Consider the following 11,259-nt stretch of genomic DNA (forward strand, 5'->3'; position numbering starts at 1 on the left):
TATTGATTGTGGATTTTTAAATATTCCCAAAATCAAATATATACTATGTGGATTTAATAATACTAATTGTGTTCACAGGAAAATTCCTCAGTGAATACTTTTTTAAATTGATTATATCTAATCATATGATTAAAAATACGCATTCTGCAAGTGGTAGAGCACTAGCCTTGAGCAAAAATGCTCAGAGATAGTGCCTAAGCCCTAAGTTCAAGCTCCAAGACAGACAAAAATATCTCTCTCTATATATATATGTATATTTTTTTGGTTGGTTATGGGGCCTGAATTCTGGGCCTGGGCACTGTCCCTCAGCTCTTCAACTCAAGGTGAGCGCTCTACCACTTGAGCCACAATGCCACTTCTGGCCTTTTCTGCTTATGTGGTGCTGAGGAATCGAACCCAGGGCCTCATGCTAGCAAGGCAAGCACTCTGCATGCATTTTTTTCTAAGTCTGAAAAAAAAGGGGTAAAACCATCCATGAGGGCAGAGAAGGAATTGTCTGCTTTGTGTTAAATGCCTACCAGACCTATAGACCTCTTTTTTTCCTAACCAGGAATAGTAAAAGTTAATAGTATGTTTAATTCTTCTCTCTTAAAACTAATGTAAACTTCTAAAGTCTGGCAATTGTTTATGGAAGTCATGACATAAAGCCAGCCAGCAATTTCACAAGGAGAAAAGATCAATCTTATTTTTAATTCCTTCAATCCTTCATTCAACAACGAAAAAAAATCTCTCTTGAGAAGAAAGATTTTCAAGCACACATACTATAAAATAATTCGACTCATATACCAGGTGCTTTAGATAGTCCTTCTTCTTTACACCTCAAGAAGCAGTTATAAGCCAGGCACTAGTGGCTCATGCCTGTAATCCTAGCTCCTCAGGAGGCTGAGATCTGAGAATCGCAGTTCAAACCCAGCTCGGGCTGGAAAGTCTATAAGACGCTTGTCTCCAATGAACCACCAGAAATCTGGAAGTGGCACTGTGACTCAAGTGGCAAAGCACTAGCCTTGAGCTGAAGAGCTCAGGGACAGTACCCAAGTCCAGAGTTCAAGGCCCACAACTGACAAAAATAAATAAATAAATAGAAATTATCTTAGGTAAGAAAGTCCGTGAGACTTTTATCTCCAATTAACTGCCAGAAAATTGAAAGTAGCACTGTGGCTCAAGCCCTAGCCTTGAGCACAGGGACAGTGCTCAAGCCTGAGTTCAAGGCCCACCCTGTCAGCCCCTCCTCCACCCTTCCCTACCCCAAGCAGATCTCTCTCTCCTTGCCAACATCTCTTGGGTTTCCCCACTTCACAACCCCAGTGCATAGCTTTGGAGCTGGTCTCTGTTCGTGTATGATGACAGAGCACAGTCTTAAAGCTGGAGAGATGGACAACAACACACATTTATTTCAAAAGATGAAAGCTGAGCAAAAGGGAAGGCATGCTGGATTTACACACATACACACACACACACACACACACACACACACACACACACACGGTTAGTTGGAAAGTTTCTGGCACTTCTCAGGGGATGAGAATACAAAACCACATTTCCTTCAGTGTTCAGACTTAAAATTCTGTGTCTGTTGTAAGACCTTTCAGACTCTGTTTGTATGAAATGTAAGGCCTCGGAGTCACATTGTAACGCTGCAAGCTGTCCAGGTGTTGAGGGACCTCTTGCTATTTATTTAGCTATGTTGTATTGCCCTTTCCAATCCCAAATCCATTCTTGCTTCTAGAAGATTATTGAAATGGGACTTGTGAGGTACACAGTCCATTTCAACAAACAGCAATCTAATTCTTCTTTTACACATTCCAAGGGAGAAAAAAAATAGTGCCTTGCGACCTGACACGCAGGCAAGAGGGGCACCAAAACAACAAGAATGCTTCCTGCCGAACGGGCACCAGGGAAGATCTTAATATAGACAGCTCCACGTGTCAGAAAATGCACCTTCTGAGTACTTTAATCTGTTCATTTAAAAGTCTATGGCATGAATGATCCCACAGGACTCCCCTCCAGGGCAGCCCACACTTTTACTCTGTAAAGAATCCCACTTGATGAGAATCAATATATGTGCTTGGTCTTGACTACAAATGTTTCATTAGAAGCTGAGAAAGAGCGATTGCTACTCCATTTTGCTTTCTTCCTGGCTTTTGATTGTCCTGGCTTCCTCCATCAGAAAGCCCAGGGTTATTTGATAACAGAGAAGGAAGGAAAGGAGAAGAGAAAGAGAGAGGGAGAAGAAGGGAGGGAAAAAGAGAAGGGAAGGAAGAAAGGGAGGGAGGGAACGAAGGAAGGAAGGAAGGAAGGAAGGAAGGACGGAAGGAAGGAAAGACGGAAGGAAGGAAGGAAGGAAGGAAGGAAGGGAGGGAGGGGGAGGGAGGGAGAGAGGGAGGGAGGGAGAGAGGTATATCAATCAAACTTAAGAGCTAGAGATGTCATGTAAAGGAACAGGTGCTTGAAATCTTAGCGCCAGGTCTACTGCGGGATGAGCCTGTCCTGCCCTCTGTACTGTTCCTGCTCCAGGCACAAGGACAGAAGCTGCTGCTCCCTAGAGAATACCTAGCGTGCCAACGTGTGGCCTCCCAGTTAGAGACATGTATACTCCTCTGGGCCAGATTTAGAAAACCTTGATCAGGACGAGAAAACGCAAATGCACTGTCAGCCACGGGCTATTCTGGTCTCTCCAGTTGTTCATGTTCAGCATGGAGACAGCCATACTCACGCCAACCAAGGCCCCTACCACAGGCTTGGAAATAAGTTCCTCTCCCTTTCATGCCAAAGAGGGTCATTTGTTTCACCTTAGGCAGAAGCATGACTTATTTTCCTTAAGGATTTTTTTTTTTTTTTTTTTTTTGGTCCATCATGAGGCTTGAACTCAGCCTGGGCTCTGTCCCTCAGCTCTTCAGCTCAAGGCTAGGACTCTCCCACTTGAGCCACAGCGCCACTTCTAGTTTTCTGGTAGTTAATTGGAGATAAGAAAATCGAGAGGTGTGGTGCTTAGAGGTATTGGCTTTGAACTGCAATTCTCAGATCTTAGCCTCTCAGTAGCTAGGATTACAGGCATGGCCAGCGCCCGGTGCCTTAAAGAATTTTTTTTGTATTAAACTATAATATACATAAGAGAAATAGGCAAAAGTATAAATTTGGCTGGATTATCACATAGCAAGCATGTTCCCTGTATACACCTAAAGTCCCCAGTGACTTTCACATGGCCTTGAACTTCAGATAAATGGAATCATTTAGGCTAGTTTGGTTTGTATCTGCTGTGCAAGGTGGACCTACCTTATTTCATATAACTGTGCCTTGTTCATTTTTATTGCTTTGTACTGTTCCATTGTAGTAATGTGCCATATAATATCTATCCATCCTATTGTTGCTGGACATTTGGGTTGTCTCCATTTTTGCCCTTTTATGAATAATGTTACCAAAGACTTAGGCTGCATGCACGCTTACATTTTGTAGAAGCCATGCCAATGAGTAGAATTATTGGCTTATAAACGATGTACATGTTTGGTGGTTTCTGAATTTTTTTTTTTTTGTCCTGGTATCAAGATACGTTACATTTTATTTCCCAGGGGAAAAAAATAGCTTCTAAAAGCTGCTTTCTGTCACTTTGTTCTTGGAACTCAACTAGATACTGTGGGATGATAGGGGCTGATGAGCCCTCACCTTTTATACACCCATGCTCTTGCTCTTGTTCCCAGGAAATAGCCACTGTACGGGTCCAGCCAATCTGGAACTGTTCTCTATCAGCCACAGCCCTGTTTCTTGAGGTAGCCTCTGCGTGGTGTGCCCTTCCCTGCCACTAGCTGGGATTTTCTGTCCCTTCCAGTCTCTCTTCTTGCCAGAATCACATACTACAGCATCAGAACTGCACAATGAAGCAAGCTCTGAGCAATTTTAATCACTCTGAGTGTCCTTTCTTGAGAAACTCTACACCCCACCTCCAAGAAGCAGTATGCTACTCATGTAAAGAATCATCCTGATTCTGTTTCCGCAAGGCTTACTCTCTCCTTTGCGAGACAAGATTCCAGAGCACCGGTCCCAACTTGGCCACAGTGATGGTGTGACCCTTCACAAGGTAACTCTCAGAGCAAAAGGAGAAAAGTAACACTGGTCTTCTGCTTACACGAGGATTTGGATTTATGGAGTGTTAAACAAACCATGCTGCTTTAAAATTTAGTGATGAAAGCCATGCCAATATATTTTAAAAATCACCTTCATTATCCAGGGTCAGCTCCTCACCAAACTTATACATAAGTTCCTATGCATTCTTAAGAGGAAACAATTGACATTTCAGGACACTTGGAAATGTTGGAAAGATCTTACACCTCCAATGACTGAAATATTTATTTTCAACTGGAAATCCTTTCTATTTTCCGTATTGCTCTCTATCACATAAGAAAGAGTTAGTGAGTATTTTTTTTTTTTTGGGGGGGGGGGTCGGTCGTGGGGCCTGAACTCTGGGCCTGGGCACTGTCCCTCAGCTCTTCAGCTCAAGGCTAGTGCTCTACCACTTGGGCCATAGCGCCACTTCCAGCTTTTTTCTTTTTGCTTATGTGGTGCTGAGGAATCGAACCCAGGGCCTCAGGCATGCAAGGCAAGCGCTCTACCACTGAGCCACCTTCCCAGCCCATAGTAAGTATTTTAATAGTGATACTTTACACTACATGAAAATTTTCTTTTGAGCCCTTTCTTTTTGCTTTCTTAGACTAAATAATATTCAAACACTTCTTTTATTCAAGTTCTTCTGAACGTTGGTATTTGGAAGTTCTCGACTAGCTCCAATGATTTGCTTGTAATTATTCAATAGCAAAGCCACTCATTGATTCTTCTGTTCATTCACCACATTAAGAACCCCTTGTCTTACAGTTAGCATAAGCTAGGAACTGGGGAGTCTGTGGAGAACCCCCACATGAGACTCTGACCTTTGGAGTTCCTTTTCTAAAGGTATCAGAAATTAAATGAATGAAGTATGAAAACTATAAAAGCCACTAAATAATGACTAGCATGGTTAGGCAAGGGTTTTTTCTGAGGAATAAATTCTAAATGACCCTTGGAGCAAAATCTAAATGATCTCAGGGAATAGTTATGAAAAGACAAAGGGTGAGCAACAGTGGTAAGCCCTGGGAGGGAAGGTCGTGGTGACTAGAATATGACCAGCAATGTGAGAGTATTGCAAGAAAATTCAGCAAGAGGTGAGGGAGGAGCAAATCCAGCCTTTCTGGCATTACTAGAAGCTCAAAATGTGATGATTCTGTTACGGACTGTTATGCTTGTCGAATTTTCCAGGGATACAAAATGTCTGCCTTGTGACTATTTGGCTATTGTGCACTCTTCTGGCTTTTAATTCCCAGAACACCCAGTACCAAATGACATTGACACCATCACCGCAGTCATTTTCCTTCTCTGAGCCTTCTTCTTTATAACCGTAATCTTCAGTTGGATGAAAAAAAAAATAAAGCAGCATGATACTCTATCCTAAAGCACCACACCTCTAGATTTTCATGTGTAATTATCCTTCCTTTAGCCAATGGGAAGGAGTAATTATGAGCTCAGGTTTTAGATTACACTTTACACTTAAATTGGGTCTCTTTCTTTCTCTCTCTCTCTCTCTTTCTTTCTTTCTTTCTTTTTGTTGGATATGGGGCCTGAACTCTCTGCCTGAGCACTGTTCCTCAGCTCTTCAGCTCAAGGCTAGTGTTCTACCTCTTGAGCCACAGCGCCACTTCCAGCTTTTTTCTTTTTGATTATGTGATGCTGAGGAATCGAACCCAGGGCCTCATGCATGCAAGGCAAGCGCTCTACCACTGAGCCACCTTCCCAGTCCCTATTTCTGGTTTTGACTTTTGTGTATATCCAAATACACTGCTTTTCCTCTCTGCATCTTTTCAACTGTAAAGTAGAAATAACAATGCTTACTTCAGAGTCATTGTGTGATTACAGGAGATGACACTTATTAACCCCGAACAGGTGACCATTAGCAATATTGCTCTGCCCAAAGCACAGAACTTTGCAATAAAAAGAGACAAAAACTTACAAGTAAATACGTTGGGTGGTATGCAAGTATCTATAAATGTATGAACTGAAATATGGTTAGACTCAAGGAGAAACTCAAATAGTGTAAATTCTTAGAAAGGTAAAGTCGAAGTTCAGCAAAATAAACACCAGGAAGGAGGTACTTGAAAGGGACGGAGTGAGTAGCTGAATGACAATGAGAAGATGGGAGCGTGCAATGTAGAATTCCATGTACATCCTACAACATTAAGAAGAGTGAGGGAGGAGGTGGGTTTCAGAGGGATGGGGGAGAATGTCAAGATGCACTGTGTTCGTAACTGCTTTGCTCCATGGCAACACTTTTGTACAACTACTTAAAGATAATAAGTTTTTAAAAACTGAAAAAAAGAAAATAAGAGACATTGATCTTATCCATTTCCCTAATTTTGTATTTCAGCCTCTCTAAAGGTAAAATAATTGGTAGTAGTCACATATTTGGCTACAGTAAACCTGATCTCCCTAGTCAATAGTTTGATAGAGGAATAATTCGAATATTAACTACTTCCTTTTGCTTTGAGGACGGGTCTTATGAACTGCATAATTATTCTCTGAGTCAAGAAAATGCATGGTCTGAATTCTGAAGAGGTAAAATAAGATTGGAACAGGCTTGAACTTGTCACAACTAGGAGCTCTACTTTTCTACACAGCTTATTAAAGTGTAAAAGGCAATATGAAAATGTCATTTCATGCACCAAGTAGGGAGTATTATTTATAAATATGCTCTAACAACAAACTGTAGTTGGAAGTTTTGGAAGTAAACTATTGAACATAGTAGATAGGTCAAATAAGGACTATAATCTGAAGTAGATGTTATGACATAGAATGAGGTAAAGGAAAACCTTGTGCCAGAATGGAAGGTTTTTCCATTGTTCACACACACACACACACACCACACACACACACACACACACACACACACACACACAAGCTGAATTATACGCATGGATAAAGAAAAACATTCAGAGGCTTGAGAATTAAACAGGTTGGCCTTTTACTTTATTGGACAATTTAGTTATTGTACAAGCAAATGATAATCAAAGAAGGAGAAATAAATACTACAGACAGGCAAAAGAAATTTAATACATATTTCAATAAGTTTAATTAACATGTTAGTACTTCCATGTGCACAAAGATTAAAACACACCCATGCTAATTCTTACTTTGCTTAGAGTTATGTCAATTAATTATAGGTGCTAAACATGGATGGCACCAATAACTAATATTGTGTCAAAAAGCAGTCATACAAATATAAAAGATACTGTACAACAAGAACCTCAAAATTTTGCGATTATTTTGTACTTAACCAACAACCCCTTTTATCAGGAATGTATAAAGGATTGGTTACAACAAATTCAAGTCTAATTTAATAAGATTTTATTAAGTATGTTAGTTGTTTCATTATTAGAGTAAATACAAAATAAATGTCTGTGTTTTTGAGGATTCATTCCTGCAAGTAAACACACAGACACACAAATTGGAAATTAATGAGCCAAATTGTTATTAAAGAATAAGAAATATGGGGTTTATGAAGCAGACCAACTCAATATCCTTTTTTGATGTTTTCACTAAAGGTGAAGATAACATTCCCTGACTCTTCCTCCCTCATAGGAGTACCACATAGGATCCAACATTTTAAGCAAGATCCAATATTTCATACTCTCAAAAAAAATAGACATTATTGTCACCCTACTTGCTGTTACAATCTGCTGGATGGATGAAATTCCTACTTTAATGCAACCAAGGTGATGAATTTTAAAATCTCTATCTCTCTCTTTGCCTCCCTCTTTTCCTCTCTTTCTCTCCTCTCTTGGTCAAGAAGGACAACTGATGTAGCCACTTCAATCTTACTTTAGAATTTCACCCTCTAATTTGCCTTGCTATTCTCTGACACAAATATCACGTTTAGTTCATATACCAAATTCCTATAGGTATGTGCACACTATTTTATTCTTTGCCTCAAACTTTCTCCTCTATCGTTTACCTATAAACTTTCTTTCCTTGGTTCATAACCTTTTCTTTTCTGGAAAGATAGAATTCCTATTTGGCTTTAAGGATACGCATTCAACAGTTGCCTTTGCTCATGCCAAAAAGTCAGTGTTTTCAACTCCACCTTCCCATAACCCCATTTGCAGTATCTTTCAAACATGTCACCTCTATCCTCTGGGAGAAAAGGAGAGTAACCAACTCATCCATCTTGTAATATCTTTAATACAATAGGAAATACCTAGACAAGTAGGGTGATGAAGGTTCACTGGTCTATATAGCAGTGGAATGGTGGCTTCATTTTTCAAATGCAACATTTCCAAATAAAAGACAAACATTTTATCTTAATCAAATAAGAAACAGATTAGCATGGGAAAGCAGAACATGTGTAAAAACAACACAGTAGGGTTAGAAGATAGAATATCCCTGGCCATCTTTGGTAGTAAAGTTGCTCCTTCCATGCCATTCCTCTGTGCTTTAGTAAGCATCTAAAATAAAACTCATGCAGCAAATGGTACAGTTAAGCATAAGAAACACTTGGAAGATCTGGATGGGGCATGCCAGCTGTCAGGGAGAACCTGAGTTCTCAGCTGTTACTCTTTTTTAATTCTTACAAGTAAGACTTGTCCATAGCCTCATATATGGGTCAACAGAGACAATTCATTCTCATTCTGACTACCAAGTTAAATCACGTTAGGTATATGGTTTTAGGATTATAGTTTCTGCTCACAATAATGTCTCAGTCCAATAGGGCTAACCGTTCGAAAAGGTCTTGGTTCTAGGAATGTTTGTAGAGGGTCTCCAATCGACTAGACCAAAACACCAAAATCTTGACTGAAGAGATCATGAACCTCTTCTCCTTAAAGTCTCCTGCCAGATTACTCTCCGTGTTCTATTTCTTTATTTTTTGTACCAATAACCTTTTAAATTTAGAACACTTTGTGGTTAACAAACCAAAAAAGATCAAAAAGAAGAAAGCTTCATGTGTTCTTGTGTATTAAAAAACCAATTTCTTTGGCATGGGGAATCTTTGTTCTGTGAAGAGTCATTTGAATAGTTATAACGTCAGCACAAAATTACCAATACAAGCAGGAAGCTATGGACTGGAAATGAGAAACACACACAAACTATGTGTGTCTGTCTAACTATGTACCAGATGACTTCAAAATAGCTGATAGACCACTAAGAGCAGTTGTCTAAGTAAGACCATATATTTTACATTACTATGGTACATTTGTTATCCATGAACCCATATTAGTGCATTGTTTCATTGTTTTTAACATCTCCTCTATTCCAGACCCATCCTATCCAGAGAACTTTTTTTTTTTTTGCAGTACTAAGGATTGATCTCAGGGCCTGGCACTTGTTAGACACTACCATATCAGACACACACACACACACACACACACACACACACACACACACACACACACATTTCAAAGGATAGGTCTCAACCTAATCTTTGAAAAGTCTAAGGAGACAAACTGGACTCTATTATAAACATATCAATGTTTTAGCTCTCTATTTAATAATTTAAATATAAATCAATATCTCTAAGTTTTAGCAGACAGGAAAGTTCACAAGATGCCTTTTCAACCCATAGTTGAGCACAGTGGTGTGTCTCTGTCATTCTAAACCATTTTGGGGATCCAGGCCAGCCTGGGCAGAAGAGTCCATGGGACTCCATCTCAATGGAAAGACGCTGGGTGTAGCCACACATCCTTGTCATCCCAGCAACCACAGAAAACCTAAAATAGACAAATTGCAGCCCAGGTGTGTTCTAGACAGGAAGAAAGACTCTATTTCAAAAATAACCACTGTGTATACACACACACACACACACACACACACACACACACACACACATATGAATTCTATGCTTCCATCCGAAAGAATGACACCATCCCATTTGTTAGGAAATGGAAAGACTTGGAAAAAATTATATTAAGTGAAGTAACTGAGACCCAAAGTAACATAGGCCCCATGGCTTCCCTTATTTGCAATAACTAGCATATGTCTAGGATAATCTTACCAGACAAGTAGAAAAGGTCAAAAGCTATGAACATATAACCATATAAGATGATGCTAAGCAAAATGAAACCCAAGACAAGGACACAGAAGTTTTTATGGTCACTGTTGTGTTTAATGTACTATGTGATTTTTGTTTCTTTTGTATGTTCTTCTCCTGTGATGTAACCCGTGTTGTCACTGTATTTGATGTCAGTGCCCTGCATCTTGTATTTACATTTTTCTAATTTGGGGAGGGGAAGGGAAATAACAAAATGCTGAAACAAGGATACAGGTTGACCCATTGTAACATTGAGACATACAAGACACTATGTTGAAAACAAACTTTACAGCTTTGGGGTTGGGGGAAGGAGGAGTTGGGCAGGTGGGGAGGGAAGGGATGGATAGTAGGGGAAAAACAAAGGAGGAGGTAACAATGCTCGATAAGAAATGGACTCATTACCTTATTTGTGTAACTGTAACCCCTCTGTATGGTATCTTTACAAGAAAAAATATTTAAAAAATAACAACTGCAAAAAAAGGACTGAAGGGTGCCTTGGCGTAAAACCTGCCTGACACATTTGAGGCTCAGAGTTAAAACCCCAATGCTAGGGAAGGGGAAGAGAAAGGGAAGGGAGAATGGATAGAAGAAGGGGAAAGGAAGTCAAAGAGGGAGCTAACCAAAAGGTTTTTTCTTAAGCCAGAAAGACAAATATTAACCACATAAGAGAAAACTGACTATGCTGGCTCCACCTGTAACTTCTGTAAATTCTTCCCTATATGAGGATTTTAATCATTTTAGTTGTAACATGATGAGGAACAGTGCCTTCACCCAGTTGCTTTTATAACAGAGCAAAAGAAAGTGGCTAATGAATCACCATCTTCAACACATCTACATTCAGTATTTAGAATATATTTGTATGTCTACATAGGTATGTATATTTGCATATGGTTAATATGATCCTTTAAAAATCCAAAACTAAATGGATCGAGAAAATGTGATATATATATATATATATATATATGAGTTCTATGCCTCCATCAGAAAGAATGACATCATCCCACTTGTTAGGAAATGCAAAGACTTGGAAAAAATCATATTAAGTGAAGGAAGCCAGGCTCAAAGAAACATAGGTCCCATGGTTTCCCTTACTTACAATAACTAATATATGTCTAGGACAAGCAGGAAAAGGTCAAAAGCTATGTACATATGGCCATATT

This window comes from Dipodomys spectabilis, unplaced genomic scaffold (assembly GCF_019054845.1).
Source record: "Dipodomys spectabilis isolate Male_0828 unplaced genomic scaffold, ASM1905484v1 ptg000051l, whole genome shotgun sequence".
Taxonomy (NCBI): Eukaryota; Metazoa; Chordata; class Mammalia; order Rodentia; family Heteromyidae; genus Dipodomys; species Dipodomys spectabilis.